This window comes from Centruroides sculpturatus, unplaced genomic scaffold, assembly GCF_000671375.1.
Source record: "Centruroides sculpturatus isolate CEXI.00-Female unplaced genomic scaffold, Cexi_2.0 scaffold212, whole genome shotgun sequence".
Classification (NCBI taxonomy): domain Eukaryota; kingdom Metazoa; phylum Arthropoda; class Arachnida; order Scorpiones; family Buthidae; genus Centruroides; species Centruroides sculpturatus.
In genome coordinates, this window is record NW_019384356.1 from 367395 (window position 1) to 383466 (window position 16072).

General features: G+C 30.4%; 1 protein-coding gene across 2 annotated transcripts in view; it reads right to left on the reverse strand.

Annotated features, from left to right (window-relative positions):
• Positions 1–9260, reverse strand: part of LOC111639610 (cellular tumor antigen p53-like) — a 63396-nt gene extending 54136 nt beyond the window's left edge. Inside the window, exon 1 of one of the 2 annotated variants that reach the window (XM_023385526.1) lies at positions 9116–9194. The gene's annotated coding sequence lies outside the window, so the exon portion shown is untranslated. Of the gene's footprint in view, positions 1–9115 lie in introns of both variants that reach the window. The other variant, XM_023385514.1, reaches the window with a different exon arrangement.
• Positions 9261–16072: the final 6812 nt, after the last annotated feature.

Below are 16072 nucleotides of genomic sequence, written 5' to 3' on the forward strand. Positions count from 1 at the left end.
ACTTATGAAAAATCAACTAAAGAAAATGCGTCACACGTCTCCAAAAGCCATCCCCACTACTCACACACAACAATGCTCAACTATTCAAAAAATTTTCGACTATTTGAAAACATTTAAGATTAAGATTAAGTTTACATTATAGCCAATCTTACTCGTTTTCACAAAATGCAAGAATTAAATGCCCCGTTTCCAGACTAATTAGAGAATTTTTACGAGTCTAAAAATATGTTCAATTTCCCGTAAAAATGCATCTGTGCCTGTAAATCTTGCACGCTGTTTTATCTTAACACTTCCATTGTTACTCAATACTTCCATTCTTAACACTTTCACTGTTACACATTTTAGAAGTCAACCACTTTCAACCCCGTATCTCCCACACCCTTATAGCTATCGAGACGCAACCACCATAGTGCACAATGGGAGACTTGGGGCTACTACCACACACAAACACCATTCATGTGCAATGTGTAGTTTTGGCTATAGAGTGAAATATAGGGACAAACATGTCCATTTATATATATATAGATTAATCAACAATAATGCAATGAATGAGTGACTCGGGCCTAAGTCACAGGGTTTCCAATATATATATATATATATATGTATGTATTGATATTAAAATCTTTTACAGTATTATTTAATTTGTAAGATATATTATTTTAATTCTGATGTTAATAATATATTAATATGATATTTTCAAGCATATTTGATAAAAATTAAATTTTTAATTAATGAATTTTTAAAAATATGTGACTGCATTCCTGAGAAGACTCATTGACATGTAATGTGATGACCTACCTAGTTTTGAGCTTCTCAAACATGAGATATTTCAATGAAAGTATTGGATTAGCAAAAGTGCAAATGATTATGCATATTGGCTAAATCAGCATAAATATACTGATTTAGCCAATCCAGATATGTTTTGAACATTTTTATATTGCTAAAACTTTGTGCCTACAACATTATATGAATGCAAAAGGTCAGCCAGAATTTTGAGAAGAACGAGCAACCACATGAGAGTTACTATGACTGAATGTCACCTTTCAAGACTGGCTGTAATTCATTGTCATATGATTTTCATGTCAACATTGACAAAGTTGTAAATATATTCACAACATTGCATTCAAGAAGGATGCAGTTAGGTGTGTTGTATGCAATTCAAAATTTTAAGACATAAAATGTTATTTTGTAATGTACATATTTCTTATTCCACTAGGCTTCCCTGCAAATTTTCTGACAATGCACTTGATAAGATATAACAACATTCACTTTCTTCATGTAAATATACTACTGTAGTTTTAATTCCTAGTAATGAATCAGTAAAGTAAGATACTCTCAAAAAATTTTAAGTTTACATACTAATTAATGACCAAAGTAACTATAAAGTAAAAAAAAACAATTACCAGGATGAAAAAATATATATAACTAAGCCTGCTTACTGTACTTAGAAGATGGTTATCAATCTTACGTTTCTGAATAAAATTAATTAAAAAGTACTAGAACATGTGTTCATAAAATATTTAAATTCCAGAAGATTCATGAAATAATCCAACTTTTTAAAATAAATAAAAACAATCTGCTTTATTGAAGTCATCAAAAGCAACAAATACTTTTTTAAATTTGTCACTTGGTCTCCTCTTTACTAATTTCCAGTTATTGTCATCTGTTACCTCTGTAAAAAGAACATTTCTTCAGATTTTTAAACAACAAATAACATTTACCAAACACTTTCAGACAAACTAACTCCATCCTCAGAGCTACTTACCATAAAACAATCAGTTATTAGAATATAAAAATGTCAAATTTTTCAAGATTTACTTCAAATTCCACTTAAAATTTAAAACACTAATGTTCCAAAACAGATGATCTATCTCTCTCTACCGTTCATATGGAAGTTTTAGATTATTGGACTTCTCTAATCTGGCAACCAGTGTTAGTTTACATGAATAGGCCTATTTGATAGATGAATATTTCTGAAAGAATGTGATGCGCCTGCACAGTTGGCCAATATAGAGAAGATACTGTAGACTAGTCGTCTGATGATTTTTAAATTCCTTAAAGCAATTTCACAATGGCTGTATAAAATTCAATATAGAATTATGTTGAACTGAATGTCCAGTCCACAAGGAAAAGAAAGAACACTAATTCAATAATTACATAAAATATTAATATGTGAAATTGCACTAATTTAATTTTATTTGTTATTAAATAAATCTATACATCATCAGATAGGTAGTCTGTAGTGGATCAACTTTCAGAATTCTCTACACATCACAGAGCCCACCAGTAGCTGAGAAGATAGAACCACTGAATATTGGTAGTTGGGTCCTGAGCTTATGGACCAACTGCATGGAGTTTCGGGTTTCTTCATGTGCCTATTGCCTAAATAGAGGCTAGTTTCCTATATATTATATCATAAAAAACAGCACACCTCTGAACCTTAAAAGTGTAATTCTCATTTCTTAAGATTATTTGAAAAAATGTATAAATGTTCCATTTTCCACATTCCATTTGAGAATGCTTTAACCTGAAGAAGATCTCCTATATATTTTAATTATTAATAAATATAAAAATAATGACTATAAACTTTTTACAATATATCAATACCTTAGTTTAATAAACATGAACATTTTTCAAAATAAAGAAAAATTTAATATTTTGAAAAGTCCGTTAAAAGCTATCAATTCAAATTTAATATTTTGAATATATTACTAACATCTTTAATGACAATGACAACATTATGACTACACTGTTTAAATTTTAAAAATAAAAACAATATCTTTGAAGTCATTTTTATAGTTTCAATAGGATACATTAATATTTATTTAAAATTTTTTACTTTGTAAAGGTTAAAAATTTTAAATAAATATTAAACATACTCTCTATAAACCATCTTGTGTTTATAGAGACTAATATTTAGATAGTGTTTATAAACACTCTTCACAAGAAAGCAATATTTGACTATTTTTAAATCTGCAATATCAAATTTTAATTATATAAACTTACTTAAACTTAACTGAATTGAAGACTTAATTCTATAATATCAATAATAATACCAAAAGATCTGATGAAATATTGGGATAAGGCTAATAATTAGATGTAATTTATCTAAAGGTAGGCAGTTATGCTACCATCTCAAGATCATTATGGTAGATCATTTGGCAGTACTTAAAAATCGGGTTTATGGACTGTTTATTGTTTATATATGCATGTCTATAATAATACTGTAGCTATCTTATCTAAATGATAAAAATTATAATTATTATTTACTATACTGTATTTTTTCTATAAAGAATGAGTAATTTAAGANTAATGTGATGACCTACCTAGTTTTGAGCTTCTCAAACATGAGATATTTCAATGAAAGTATTGGATTAGCAAAAGTGCAAATGATTATGCATATTGGCTAAATCAGCATAAATATACTGATTTAGCCAATCCAGATATGTTTTGAACATTTTTATATTGCTAAAACTTTGTGCCTACAACATTATATGAATGCAAAAGGTCAGCCAGAATTTTGAGAAGAACGAGCAACCACATGAGAGTTACTATGACTGAATGTCACCTTTCAAGACTGGCTGTAATTCATTGTCATATGATTTTCATGTCAACATTGACAAAGTTGTAAATATATTCACAACATTGCATTCAAGAAGGATGCAGTTAGGTGTGTTGTATGCAATTCAAAATTTTAAGACATAAAATGTTATTTTGTAATGTACATATTTCTTATTCCACTAGGCTCCCCTGCAAATTTTCTGACAATGCACTTGATAAGATATAACAACATTCACTTTCTTCATGTAAATATACTACTGTAGTTTTAATTCCTAGTAATGAATCAGTAAAGTAAGATACTCTCAAAAAATTTTAAGTTTACATACTAATTAATGACCAAAGTAACTATAAAGTAAAAAAAAAAACAATTACCAGGATGAAAAAATATATATAACTAAGCCTGCTTACTGTACTTAGAAGATGGTTATCAATCTTACGTTTCTGAATAAAATTAATTAAAAAGTACTAGAACATGTGTTCATAAAATATTTAAATTCCAGAAGATTCATGAAATAATCCAACTTTTTAAAATAAATAAAAACAATCTGCTTTATTGAAGTCATCAAAAGCAACAAATACTTTTTTAAATTTGTCACTTGGTCTCCTCTTTACTAATTTCCAGTTATTGTCATCTGTTACCTCTGTAAAAAGAACATTTCTTCAGATTTTTAAACAACAAATAACATTTACCAAACACTTTCAGACAAACTAACTCCATCCTCAGAGCTACTTACCATAAAACAATCAGTTATTAGAATATAAAAATGTCAAATTTTTCAAGATTTACTTCAAATTCCACTTAAAATTTAAAACACTAATGTTCCAAAACAGATGATCTATCTCTCTCTACCGTTCATATGGAAGTTTTAGATTATTGGACTTCTCTAATCTGGCAACCAGTGTTAGTTTACATGAATAGGCCTATTTGATAGATGAATATTTCTGAAACAATGTGATGCGCCTGCAGAGAGACAGGTTCACAGTTGGCCAATATAGAGAAGATACTGTAGACTAGTCGTCTGATGATTTTTAAATTCCTTAAAGCAATTTCACAATGGCTGTATAAAATTCAATATAGAATTATGTTGAACTGAATGCCCAGTCCACAAGGAAAAGAAAGAACACTAATTCAATAATTACATAAAATATTAATATGTGAAATTGCACTAATTTAATTTTATTTGTTATTAAATAAATCTATACATCATCAGATAGGTAGTCTGTAGTGGATCAACTTTCAGAATTCTCTACACATCACAGAGCCCACCAGTAGCTGAGAAGATAGAACCACTGAATATTGGTAGTTGGGTCCTGAGCTTATGGACCAACTGCATGGAGTTTCGGGTTTCTTCATGTGCCTATTGCCTAAATAGAGGCTAGTTTCCTATATATTATATCATAAAAAACAGCACACCTCTGAACCTTAAAAGTGTAATTCTCATTTCTTAAGATTATTTGAAAAAATGTATAAATGTTCCATTTTCCACATTCCATTTGAGAATGCTTTAACCTGAAGAAGATCTCCTATATATTTTAATTATTAATAAATATAAAAATAATGACTATAAACTTTTTACAATATATCAATACCTTAGTTTAATAAACATGAACATTTTTCAAAATAAAGAAAAATTTAATATTTTGAAAAGTCCGTTAAAAGCTATCAATTCAAATTTAATATTTTGAATATATTACTAACATCTTTAATGACAATGACAACATTATGACTACACTGTTTAAATTTTAAAAATAAAAACAATATCTTTGAAGTCATTTTTATAGTTTCAATAGGATACATTAATATTTATTTAAAATTTTTTACTTTGTAAAGGTTAAAAATTTTAAATAAATATTAAACATACTCTCTATAAACCATCTTGTGTTTATAGAGACTAATATTTAGATAGTGTTTATAAACACTCTTCACAAGAAAGCAATATTTGACTATTTTTAAATCTGCAATATCAAATTTTAATTATATAAACTTACTTAAACTTAACTGAATTGAAGACTTAATTCTATAATATCAATAATAATACCAAAAGATCTGATGAAATATTGGGATAAGGCTAATAATTAGATGTAATTTATCTAAAGGTAGGCAGTTATGCTACCATCTCAAGATCATTATGGTAGATCATTTGGCAGTACTTAAAAATCGGGTTTATGGACTGTTTATTGTTTATATATGCATGTCTATAATAATACTGTAGCTATCTTATCTAAATGATAAAAATTATAATTATTATTTACTATACTGTATTTTTTCTATAAAGAATGAGTAATTTAAGATAATTTGACATCTTACAGTCTCAGCAAAAAAATAAATCTTAATAAAAAATGAACATTTTCAGCCTAATTCAACTGAATTCATTAAGCTGAAAATGTACATGCACTTATTGAAATTACATTTTTTTGCTGGAAGTATAAAGTGCAAAATTATCTCAAATTACAAACAATTAAAAATTACTAAAAACTAAAACACCAAATTCTCTTCTCATTTTATTATTATTATTTGCCAAAAACATTTCACTCCCGAATTTTATGTTGGAGTGTATAAAATTCTGCTCAAAGATGACAGATTCAATAGGGATCTTGTGCATACTGGATCTACAAGAAAATCACTCAAACAATGCCTCCATGAGCATAAAACCGATATTGAAAAGAAGAAAAACACTACCACCTTAGTGATATATGCCAGTGAAAATGGCAATACACCCGAATTACAACAGGCGACCATGATCCAGCAAACTCATCATATACACCAATTTAGGAATTTGGAGACATTAAAATTTTTAAAGCAGAACGCCAAGGCCTTTCAATCAATTTTAAAGACAAAAAACAACTCTCAAAAGCATGGCAGGCTATCTATGACCTGGCATTATAGTCACCGACGCAGGCGCACATCATTAGGAATATAAAATTTAAAAGGAAAATTCAAGAGGAAATTAGAACACATCGGAAACGGAACAGAACATAATTGCACCGAAAAAGGTTTTCTCTAATAGAACTCCACCTGAAGAAGGTCCTAAGGTGGACCAAAAACATTCGTGGTACGTTAAAAATATTTGCAAAGCTTCATAAAGTTAATGTGATATACACTATATATTTGTCAATGCTTTGTTTATAAGATGGATTTAATTATGAGAAGTGTTTGTGTGATCTTCAAGAAAGCTGAAAAGCACAGATGAAGTATTTTAATACATCAAAAGCTGGTTCTTAATCATAGACTTAAACAAATGCAATAATGTTATAAAATTCTACCAAAATAATACATGTCTGTCTTTATTATAGAACTCTGCAATTTCATTAAAATGAATTTTGAAGATAGAATTCTGCAATTTATTTTTTAATAGCTAGTTTTTTAAATATAACTCAACTGCTTAAGTTCTAATGCATTTAAAATCATTTTCTAGAGTTTCAATACATCAATATTTATTTTAAACTCTTAGCTTTTTGAAAAGACAAGATTTTTCCTAATTCACTTTATATATTCCCAATGTTGTTATTATTATTACCTGCACAGAATAACAAAAACATTGATTGCATATTATAGTCAAACAAAGTCATCACCAACCAAAACAACATTCAAAAACTTTGCAGAAAAATATTTCATTCACACATTTTATCTAACAAAGATTTATTTATGAACAAAACTTTTATTTTATTGAAGTTTCTAATATATAAATAAATATGTAATCTTCCACCTTAATAATTGGTTTAACTTTTATTGGCCATGCTGCATCAAATCCATCCTAATGTATTCAACTCAATCTTTTGGGATAGAAACAAATTGCAATAAGTTAATAATTTATTTATTAAAAGTTCCAATAAAATAAAAATCTTGTTTATTTGGAAGAATAGTTTGGAGTCTGTGCTTAAATTTTAATGATTTATTTATCATTCAATAATTGGTAAAGAAACATAACATGCTTCAAATTCTGACATTTTTCCAGATAACAACTATCTTTAAGTTACTCTTAATTAAATCTACAGAACAAACTCAAATAATTATATAGCATCATTTGAGGGCATTTTCTGGTTAGGACTGTTTTTGATGTGTTTTATTAATAAGTTTACTGCTCAAAAGACCTTATCATCTGTACTTTTATATCTTTCATAATTCAGAGTGTTTTCAGGCCTTTTGGTTAATCATAAGTGGTATAAAAACTAATCATCATCTAGCTAGAACTTCAGGACAAGAAAATACTACACACACCATTCACACCTTTTCAGCACAGATATTTGATATTTTACAAAAGGCTTATCGAGCCTTTTGTAAAATATCAAATATCTGTCCATTTTATAACAGCGAACCCGACGAAGGCTTATCAGGTAAGCCAAAAACATTTGTTTTATCAAATTTCTGTGCCAGAAAGATACGTCTAGCATTTTTTGGTATAAAACCCTGAAACATTAACACAATGCAAAGAATCCAAGTTGTGTTTCTGTTACAGCATATCACAGTTCCAAGCTAACACACAATAGGGCCTACTCCTCCACCAAATAAACGTTACACATAAATACGAGGGGCCCTAAGCCGCAGCTTGCCAGCCGACGCACAAATGCGGCCAACTCGCTCGTTTCCAAAGCAAACATTAACACAATAATTCCCATATTTAATAAGTAAGATTGCAGACACAAACGACAGCATAGTGGCAAGAGCCAAATACCGAAATGTGACAGTCTTGATGGAGCGCACGGCGCGACCGATTTCGGGAGTCACGTCCGGCAAAGGGTCGTGTTTAGAGGTACGGCTCCTTTGACTTTTTTGCTCCCGCAGACACGCTCCACGGCTCCGTCAAGATCCCAACGGCATCACTCACATCTGCAATTGTACCTAAACGAAGCAAATTTTACTATTTTTTCTGACATTTCCAAACAATAAATGTATCGATACTTTTCAGTATTAAACGTGCTTATTAAAAAAATTTTTACAATACAGTGGTACCCCGAACTTACGCGATAGGTGGGACCTAGCGATAACCGCGTAAGTCTGGGTATAATTTCGCAATTTGTGTAAAATCCAAGTCGGATGTATGTAAGCTAATAAATGTTCTCGTTAATCTTATCTCGTCTTTTGATTCGTTCACGGTTACAAGAAATCACTGCATAGAGTCTCTCAAGTCTCCATAGATATAACAAACACAGAAATAAATAACACAAAATAAATTGTGGTTATGTGTCGATTCTGCACGACATGTCTGAACATGTAAGCTGAACAATAGTGTGGGGGAGATGGTAATCAAGAGTTGCATGGCGCTCAAACAAAAGACGAATCTGCGAGATTTGAAAATCGCGTAACTTCGGGTTCGCGTAAGTCGAGGTATTACTGTATTCTTTTCACTAATTTAAATGTTCGTTCTCACTTTCTAACCCATCTGACATAATAATAAAAAAGTATATTTTGAGAATTTAATTACAAGTGCAAGGCCATTCAGACGTTAAGCACGAGTTAGTTTTGTTTATATTCTGAAACATAAACACAATAATATGTAATATGCATACTGTTATAGAACGTTAATGGACGTACTTTAATGAATTAATCAATTACCTTTTGTGCCAGTAACAGGACAAACGTGAAATAAGGAGACGAAAATATCCCGCAGAAGAGCTTCCGAATGGCTTTAACAGTTTAACGGAATGGCACGGTCACGTGACATTAAAGGTCAAATGGAGTCAACAGGTGCCGCGGTCATACCGTAAATGAAAGTGATAAAATGTTTTTCATTTAAAAAATTTCGTATGGAAAAATTAATTTTTTCTTTATAAGAAAATGATCTTTATGATTAATTAATAAATAATACAAATCTATGTCATCCCTTATGTATTAAGAAATAAACAATAGAACAAGTGCTAGTAAAGTATTAAATGTCAAGTCCTTTGATATTGGACACAAAATATCATTTCTAATATATCACATAGCTGAATATTATCAGTTTTCTTTTGTAAAACTCTAGAAACAGTTTAGATATTGTAAATAGCGACATTATCTCCTCTTTTCATTGTCGGAAAGAATACATTCGTGTTTATTCTACCGTGAAACAATTAAATGGACTACACGCTAATTAGTTATTGAAGAATGAACATTGGTTTATTTATTAGTTTCATTCTGCAATACAAAATGGCAGCTTGCGTAGCGTCTCGTGGATCCGAATCTAAAACCAAAGCCGATTTTAATACGATTATATGAATGTAATAAACGTGCATAGTTTAAATGTATATAACATTTACACGATGATTAATATTTGCTGGATGCCGAGTGATTAATACTAATATTTAAGATGGCAAAGGATTTAATCGCTCGTTCGGGAAGATCGGGCTTCCATCTTCGGCTCGAAACAATCTGAAATGTGGCCAGAATTTCTTGCCAAACGGACTGTTCTTGTTGTTTCGGGTGCAATAACGACAGGAAGTAATCGTGCTAACTTTGAATAATGAGTGGAACTTGTTTTATTTATGGGGACAATTACAAAACACGGGAAATTTCACAGAAATTCCATCGTCGCCATCCAGATCATCCGAAGCTTTCACGTCGATATCCTAGCAAAATCTAAGAAAACGTTCAGTGTCTTGGATGAAAACAAGCTACACTTGTTGTTTGGTAGTCAACGTGATTAGTTCCGGTCGTTATTGCACCTAAAACGTAATCACTTCCATTTGGCAAACGAAGCGTATTTAGCCACCGTATTCGTTTGTTATCGTATGAATGGCTTGATTCGCTATACCGAACCATTATTAGGAAATTGCCGAAATCTCACTGAATTATGACATGATAATACCTTCTTAATGTTCGTAGAGCAGTTTCAAAATGGCGGTCTAAACTAACTTTCTTCTTTAATCAAACTTTATACATACTCCCGTATTATTCCTAGACCTGCCAATTGTATAAATTTACGCATGGTTCCATTTAGTCTAATATATTTATTCTTATGTAACTATGAACGAACGTGAATGAATTACAATTACATTTTGAACAATTCAAAATACCTTTGTAATTTACACTTTCAAATCGTTGAATTCGAATGGTTTGCAAATCAAATAGAAGTTGCAATGATTCATAACAAAAACGTAACTATAATGGTGGGATCGTTATCTCTTGAATCCATGCAATTCATTAATTAAATGCTTATTTCACTTGAGAAATTCGTGCATTCAAGTGCAATGGATCGGAAGTATGTAAATAAAATAGTAAATGATTCTTTTTCAACGATATTTCATTCTAATGTAATACATAATTGGCAAATAGATGCAGATCTGTCTGAATATTTTGTGTATAATAAATTGATAGACTTTAATCATTAAAATTATATTAATTTATGGCTTATAGTTCTATCAACAAACTCTGATCAGAGTCGATGAAAAGATGTCGGATAAGTCCGTTTTGAGGCGTCTATCTCGTTACCAATCGAGAAGCGAGAAATGGGACGTGGGGCCAATCAGAAATACGGACAGCGGGAAAAAAACTATAATAATAATAATAATAATAATACTTACTGAAATTTGTATTGTGGAAAAAGTAAAGCCTAGGAAAATTTTTAATTTCGTCAATAAACTTCACAGAATTAAACTTTTTCATTTATTTTTTTCTCATTAATCCTACTATAAGGTGCATTGTTTATTAATTAAAAACATATTCTAATGATAAAACTATCAATTAAGATGATTATCCACCTGTAAATATTACATGTACTGGTATATTTTCAATAGTGATCTCTAATTTCTTCCATTATTCAGCTGCACTTTACTTCTAAATCTTATGTATGTTCTATAAAGCCAGTTCACTTCTATTTTTTCGTCTTGACTTTCATTATCCTTATGAAAATACTTGTTCCACGTAGTACATATTGATATACACAGTCAAACCTTAAATTAATATAGTGCCAATGAATATAAACAAAACTTTACCTTATATTAAGTAGAAAACCCTTACATATCTACAAATTACTTAATATACAATTTTGTACTATAAATGACATTGTTATTACCATATTGCCAGACTTAACAAACTTCCAACACAAATGTGTGGAGTCCTTCAATTTAGCACCACACTTGATTTACTGCCACATTTAAAGATGAACAAATAGTATCACTAAAGTGAGGTTTGATTGTATATACAACAGAACAAATGCTTCCATACAAGTATTTATTTTATTATAATATAACCAGAGTGGCCAAATTAGCTTGCAAGCCACATGTAACTGCCATTTATTTAATTATTATAATTAAATATCCATTAGATAAAATACAGTTTCAGTAGAGAATGCCCCTCTCATTCTGATAGGTGGTATATAGCTCCTGTTGTGACAAGGTTTGGCCAACACTATAACAATACAAATAGAAGAGTTATAATTGTTATCTTCTACATGAATATATAGAATTCTATATTTTTCTCTCAGCTTTCTCTAGAATATATTCAAATGGTTTTCATACATTTGCAAAAGGTTCACTTTGTTGCAGTAAGTCCTAAAATACATCTATGCAAGCACATTTAACAGAATGCATATACACTTCTATTCGTGATACACTTCATACATTCTGATGTTATGTACAGTACACACATGCATTACAGATGTTTTTCTTCAGATGGTGTGTATTTTATATGGTGACATTTGACTCCCTAAATTAGGAACAATAGCATTTTTCAAGTCAATCAGATGCGTATTATGACTTAGACAATATCTTAAAATACACTATAGACATTTAGCAATGTCGTCGTAACAACTTCATGATAGTTTCTTCCTATTAAATTATTGCTTATCACACTTAAAGATGTACTCACATCACTTACCATCATAAAACGTAAGATGCTTAAAGCAAAGAATTTAAAAATAAATTGTGTTATCTCGAAAAAGAAAAAATGAACTAGTGATAATAGAACAAAAAGGCACTAATTTTTTTTACCCTCTTTTAGATTTATCTTACTGTTTTTTCTCTATTTTTGTTTCTCTTCCTCCACGTTTAAATATGCATCTTTTTAAAATAATAAATTTTAAGCTAAAACTAGCTGTATATTTTATAGATATAAAAATTGTATTTATTTAAATCTAACACTCATTACTCAAAAATGTTTTATTAATTAAACTGTTAACATTACAAAAAAATCATTAATAAAAATGTATTATAATATTAAACATAATTTTAAAATATATTATAAATAAAATTATATTAATTAAATTAAATTGAAAGAAAATAATTTAATGTAAAATATTAGATTATTTCTCCGAGAAATTTTTATGTATTTTACTTCCACCCCCCTTTAAAGGAATCTTTCTGAAGTCCATTGTGCGGCCAAAAACTTCCTGGGGCTCTATTATTCGAATCCATGACGGATCCTCGGAGCAGCTGGCTGACGACTATACGCCTCGTATTATCAGAATTGAGAGATATACTGTAGTAAGTTCAAGAAACGAGCAGTTAATTAAGTAGGCATAGGCACAATCCATTGGTTTGCTTACTTAATCGCTTGTTTCTCAAAACCGTCCCTGGTCACAGAGTTACGGTTTAGAATAGAATTAATGTATCAAGTAGTCGATAGCCGGTGTTCAAATCACTCCGCAACGGTACGAAGCTGTTTTATCCATTTCGTTGGTAGATTGGATTGGATTATTTTGGTTACGGCAACGCGATACGTGGGCGATGTGCCGATGGGGATGCCATCCGGTAAAACTTTCTAACGGAAACAGCCTCTACTTAGGTGTTATAAACGTGAAGAAAACCCGGAAAGCTCCACGTCCGTTGGAGAGAAGCGAACCCGCGACCAATTCAGTAGTTTTATCCATTTGGCCACCGAAATGAATGAAAAGATTTTAAAAAACATTTAGGAGTATACTATAGATAGAGGCGACGATAGATGTAAGGAATTGCACAGGGGCAGTTGGTTTTTTCTGGGGATTTTTCCCGAGAAAAGCCGGGTACTTCAAGTAGCAAAAACTTTTGCAAGGCAGATTGTTTCCTTTCTGCACTTTCCTCCAAAGATTTCTGGATCCACTATTGGATGAAGACTTAAAATTTCACACACCATACAATCTTATCAATAACTATACTATTTCAGTGATATTAATACTGTAATTGGACTGCAATTTTAAAAAAACTGTAGATCTATTTAATTTCGAGAACAGAGTTAGATACATGAAAATCAACACCAGATATAGAAACATTAGAGGCAGAAGGCACCGAATAACTATATACGAACTTCCGATGCAAACCGGAAGTCGCGTTATTTCAATTTCAAACTCCCCCCGAATGGTGTTAGATGATCGGCACGAGTCTATTGTTAAAGAAAAAGTACGATGTACAGGGGCAAGCCACTACTAATTTGAAGTGGATAATTTAGATTAAATTAACTAAAAATATGATTAAAAATTGCAACCCGGCATTTTGACGATGTCACAATAAATAATTGCTCGTTTCTATACGCTATACTCGATCGAAACACGACGAAATTTTATGCTCGCTGAATCGAGTTTATTTAATTATTTAGAATATTTTTATAATACTGGGTGCATGTTATAAACGTCAAAGTTTTGCATAAATCGANATAACCGTTAATTGGAATTCCCGTTGCGTAATTTTTCGAATTTCATATTTCGAATTTATAGAATTAACTGAGGATGAACGCTTAATGCGTTTGAAAACGTTTTTAAGTTATTAAAGAATTTTGCTGGATAGATAAATGGTTTTTGTTTTTATTGATTTTATTCTCCAGTAAGCAAGTATACTATTATAGTTTTAATGGCTTCGCCGGCCAAATCGTACAGGAAAATGGTCGTAAAATTATGCAGAACGAGAATGAAGTTCGAATTTCTTTTACAATGCCGGTTAAACGGTGTTTTCCCGATGTCTATTCATCGGATTAGCCTATTTTTTATCCTGTGACCAACTATCAGCATTATGGTTTTATCCACTTGGCCACTGGTGGGCACAAAATATTAAGAAGTTTGAATATTTTAATCAAAATTAAACATTTTTTGAGTCATTTTGCCTCATTATCAGATCATAACTAATCCAAATGAAGAAGTTTTTCAAAAATATTTTAATGGAACTATTTGAACACTCAAATAGTGCTGTAAGAATAGAATTAGTCACACAGAATTAAGTCTACCATTTGAAGAAATTGCCAATATATTAATGACATTACAATAATTTGGCATTATAGTAGTATAAAAATTTATTTTGATCATAAATATTCTAAAATTACTAGCAATTGTCAATATAGGTTAATTTAGTTGATAAAATATTATCCTTGAAGACTGGCAACTTAAATTTAGTATCCAACAATTGCCCTTTTTATCATCTTTGATGACTTCATAAATCTAATTTAAAAATATAAAATAAGAAAAAAAAACTCATCCTGTTCTGACTANACCAAATCCACACCTGTTTTAGTGACATGTCATTACCACCGTACACCTCAACAAGTTGACGATGAATTTCTACTGGTGAGTTGCCCTTCAGACGAGAAACCGTATCACACTACGCAATTCCACGTTTGACAACGTTTCCGTGAACGCAGCCATCTTCAAAATGATATTGCGAAAATCTAACGCAACATTTGCTCCAGCTAACGCTGTGCGATAAAGCTGTGGTCTTCTGCTGCTGCCCTGATAGGAAATATGAACAAGAGGAAAAATGTGACACCCGTGAGAGCTCTTGTTACTTTACTTTTTGAATCAGCGTCGTACAATATTGTTTCAAATCCTTCCTGATTTTTGTATATATTTCCATTTTATTACATTAAATAAATAAGTTACAAACATTTATTTTTTGTTATAGGTATGGATAGCAATTGTCATTTCATTCATAATTGTATCAATTATATTTTTTCTGATATTTCGTATCGAGGCAAAGTTACATCGAAGAAAACATGTTAAATTTTATGATGTTATTTGGGCACTGTTTGGTTCATTTACATGCAAAGGTTGTATTGTATTTTACAGTTTTCGTTTTTCTGTTAACAAACGAAATTTATATTAAATATTAATTAATAGATAATTCTCTATTCTTCCCTTCTGGACAAAGCTGTAAATTGATTGTGTCGGGATGGATTCTCGCGTGTTTCGTTATTACTTCAAGCTATAGTGGAGCCTTGATGTCATCAATCACATTCCCAGGATACGAACCAGCTCCTCAAACTTATACTCAGTTATTGAAATTTGCCGACAGAGGAGTTTATATCATAAGTTTTGATATTGATGATATAGTTTTTCAACTCATTTCTGTGAGTATGAAATTTTTCTTTCCGTGAAAACATATTATTTTTTAAACATTTTACTTACTTATTTTTCAGAATAAAAAGATATTCTCGCATATTTTAATACTATTGTCTAGGTTTCATTACCATACATTAGCAATTTACACAAATGTGCGAATGTTTTAATAATATTTTATAGTCTATTATACAGATTAACATATTAATGTTAAAATTTCGCCTTATTTGCAAATTTTACTGTTTAATTACAGAATTATTCTAAAAATCTATACATAATAGTTGAAACGTTCTAAATTAGAA